Source organism: Erinaceus europaeus, chromosome 11 (genome assembly GCF_950295315.1).
Source record: "Erinaceus europaeus chromosome 11, mEriEur2.1, whole genome shotgun sequence".
NCBI lineage: Eukaryota > Metazoa > Chordata > Mammalia > Eulipotyphla > Erinaceidae > Erinaceus > Erinaceus europaeus.
This window is the reverse complement of record NC_080172.1, coordinates 51769308-51773458: the sequence shown is the minus strand read 5'-3', so window position 1 is coordinate 51773458 and position 4151 is coordinate 51769308. Positions and strand designations below refer to the sequence as shown.

At 40.0% G+C, this 4151-nt stretch overlaps 1 pseudogene; it reads right to left on the bottom strand.

Moving 5' to 3' along the window:
* Positions 1-632: 632 nt before the first annotated feature.
* Positions 633-3166, bottom strand: LOC103125522 (S100P-binding protein-like; annotated as a pseudogene).
* Between the last annotated feature and the right edge of the window lie 985 nt (positions 3167-4151).

Below are 4151 nucleotides of genomic sequence, written 5' to 3'. Positions count from 1 at the left end.
CAATAGGGGTTAGTTAGCAACCTTTTGTCAGAGTTACAACATATAAGATTTGTAAACACTACTGTGCAATATAAATTTAGTGAAGAATAAAAACAATGCAAAAAGTAAAAAATAAAGGCAGCTAGGTACAACAGTAGAATATAAGATTTACTTTTAACAGGATTTTTGTCCCATTCTGTTCTACTTCAAATATGCTGGATTACCAACACTAAAATACTGATATTTTGTATTATTATATTTAGGAACAGATTTTAAAAGAGGTCTGTTCAAAGTTATTTATATTTACTTATAAGCCATTGGCAAAGACTAACACTATCTTATAATCTAATAAAGAATTTCTTCTTTACAAGAGATTTTTAAAAGTTGATTTCTTTGGGTGTCGGACTTCTCACCCACACTGAAGTGGGTGTTTTGGCTTAATGTTGGCTTTTAGCAGGCAGACACCTTCAGTTAGAAAAATAAAATTACACCTTCAACTTAATACTGCTTAAACAATCACACATACAGAAAATTTCAAGTTAGCAGTGCACTATTTCCAATAGGTAACAAGTTTTTTTAAATAAAAAATATTGTGGAAAATAAATCCAAAACAGAAGAGATGCTGCCTTGGACAGGATCCTGACCAAGGACCTTCACTGCTGATGAGATGAGAAAAAAGGAGTGCATGGGAGCCATTGGAATCGATGGTGGCTTCATTCATTTCTATCAACCCACTGAGTCAGACTGTATCTTTGCTGGGAATTCTGTCAGAACTGGGCACAGTTTCGTTTGGTAAGGTCTGAAGGATGCTGCCACTTTGGGGTATGCGTATGAAGAACTTGATCCATTAAGGCACAGAGCTCCCCCCAAGTACCTTGGTTAACATCCTCTGAGCCTTCTAAGTGAGCAATGACATTACTGAGATACCTTTGCTTCTCTGCTTCTAGATCTGCTTGAGGAGCATGAGTCCTGGTTTGGGTTTGTAGAACAGGAATGACTTTTCCTAGTCTTCTCTCTTGGGCTTTTAGCTTCTCAGAATCCTTGCCAAGAGCACCCTGCCTTTTGTCTGATGAAATGGAAATAACTGGAGAACTCATTTCATTTGATTTATGTGATCCATTTTTTCATGATGACTGGACTTGGGGAGTTTCTGAGTGGTCCAAGATTTGAGAGACTGCAGAGACAGTTTTCTTACTGTTTAAAGGAAAAGGGAAATGAGACCCATTTGGGGCAGAGTTATTAGGGCCAGTTCCTTCAGATTCAGTGCAAAGGTTGGTCTTATTTGGGCTAAGACCATCTTCTGTTATCTTACTTTCAAAGGAGGAAGGTTTTTCATTATCTCTAGAGAAGTCAGACTTTTCCTTATCAAGCACAGCACAGCAAACTGTTGGATCAAATGGTGCAACAACTGTTATTTTCTTGAGATTCTTTTCTACTGAAAAATGTCTGTTTAGTGGTTTAGTAGGAGATGGTCCATAACCAGGTGATGTAGTTAGTTGAGGTAGTTTCAAGAGGCCAGGGGTCTCATCTACTGGACCTAAGCTGTTCAATGAATCTTTCTCTTGGGGCACATCACTTTTTTTTTTGATTTAAGAAAGGATTAATTAACAAAACCATAGGGTAGGAGGGGTACAATTCCACACAATTCCCACCACCCAATCTCCATATCCCACCCTCTCCCCTGATAGCTTTCCCATTCTCTATCCCTCTGGGAGCATGGACCCAGGGTCATTGTGGGTTGCAGAAGGTAGAAGGTCTGGCTTCTGTAATTGCTTCCCCGCTGAACATGGGCGTTGACTGGTGGGTCCATACTCCCAGTCTGCCTCTCTCTTTCCCTAGTAGGGTGTGTCTCTGGGGAAGCTGAGCTCCAGGACACATTGGTGGGGTCTTCAATCCAGGGAAGCCTGGCCAGCATCCTGATAGCATCTGGAACTTGGTGACTGAAAAGAGAGTTAACATACGAAGCCAAACAAATTGTTGAGCAATCATGGACCCAAAGCTTGGAATAGTGGAGAGGAAGTGTTAGGGGGGTACTCACTGCAAACTCTAGTGAACTTCTGCTTTCAGGTATATATACCTAAAAGGGAAACTAAAAGCAGGACCTGACCAAATTGTAAGTAGGGCACCAAAGTAAAAACCCTGTGGTGAGGGGTAGACATGCAGCTTCCTGGGCCTGTGGGGGATGGGAGTGGGTGGGAGGGATGGGTCACAGTCTTTTGGTGGTGGGAATGGTGTTTATGTACACTCTTAGCAAAATGTAGACATATAAATCACTAGTTAATTAATATGAGAGGGGGAAAATCAATTGTATGTCTCAAAGTTTTTCAAAACACAAACTGATTCTTTTTAATATATAGGCTGTGTATTTGATATGCAGACTCTCTCAAAAGTCTAGACCAAGTAGATCAGAATCATCCAATAGCACAGCTATATATAAGATACTGGGTACTGTACAGCAAACCATAACAAAAGGACTTTTCAAAGTTAACACAATTACCAAATAATGTGAAGATAACATTAACTATCGATTGTCTTTTTGAATCCTAAGACAGCAGGAACCTCACATCTCCACTATAGAGCCCCTAATTCCCCCAGTCCTGGAACCATTGGATAGGGCCCACTTTCCCGTATGCCTTTCCCAATCCATATCAAATAATATTGCATCTGCGGATCACAACCTAACCAACATAATGATTGCCACCTCAACATGCTTCACTTCAGACTGTGTCCAGAGACTTCACATGTGGAATGACAACCCTTCAGCTTCATTACTCGGGTGAGACCTTTCTTTCATAGTATACTCTAATTTCATCTCAGGTGGTTCACTTTCTAACAAAGTCCCAAAAACTAGATATACACTAGTTTCTGTGAGAGAGAGCATATGTTCACACGGGGCACATCATTTTGAATTTGACTCCCTTCTCCTTCATTCTTGACATGGCTATCGTCATTTTTAAGAAGCTTTCCTCTACAAGTGTTCTCATTTGATGAGTCATCATCCTTCAAGAGCTCTTGAACCTCTTCCTCTGTAAAACTGAATTATCCATCATCTTCTTCTCCTTCAGATGGCTCTAGCAAGGAGTCATTCAATTCATCCTTATCCAAGGACCCCCCCAGAAAATGTGGCACTATCTTTAGGTGAAAAAGAGGTACCAGAAGACTATTCAGAGGGCACTAGTGAGCACATCGTATCTCGGAAAGCCTGGCCGAAGCCAGGGCGAATGACTGAGCCTCACTCCACCCCCGGCGCCATTTTATGTCCCCTCCCACCATTACTTTTCAACATGGTATTGAGAGTTCTTGCCTTAGCAATCAGGCAAGAGAAAGAAATCAAAGGAATACATATTGGAAGGGAAGAAGTCAAACTCTCACTATTTGCAGATGATATGATAATATACATAGAAAGACCTAAGGAATCTAGCAGAAAGTTACTGGAAATCATTATGCAATATAGTAAGGTATCAGGCTACAAAATCAGTGTACAAATATCAGTGGCATTTCTTTATGCAAACACTAAATCTGAAGAAGAGGACACCCAGAAATCACTTCCATTCACAGTCACAGTAAAATCAATACAGTGCCTAGGAATAAACCTGACCAAGAAGTGAAAGACTTGTATGCTGGAAACTATGAGTCACTATTAAAAGAAATAGAAAATGATATCAAGAAATGGAAAGACATCCAATGCTCATGGATTGGAAGAACAAATATCATCAAAATGAATATTCTCCCCAGAGCCATATACAAATTCAATGTGATATCCTTCAAAATCCCAAGAATAGAACAAAAATTGTAGTCATTTATCTGGAACCAGAAAACACCTAGAATCACCAACACAGTCCTGAGGAAATGAAACAAAAATGGAGGCATCACACTCCCAGATATCAAACTACATTATAAGGCCATCATAATCAAAACAGCCTGGTACTGAATCAAAAATAGGTACACAGACCAGTGAAACAGAATTGAAAGCCCAGAGATAAACCCCCCACACTTCTTGATATCTAATTTTTGATAAAGGGGCCAAAATATTAAGTGTAAGAAGGAGGCTCTCTTCAATAAATTGTGCTGGGAAAACTGGGTTGAAACATGCAGAAGAATGAAACTGAACAACTATCCCACAAGAAGCAACATTCAACTCCAAATGGCTCAAAGACCTGGATGTTAGACGA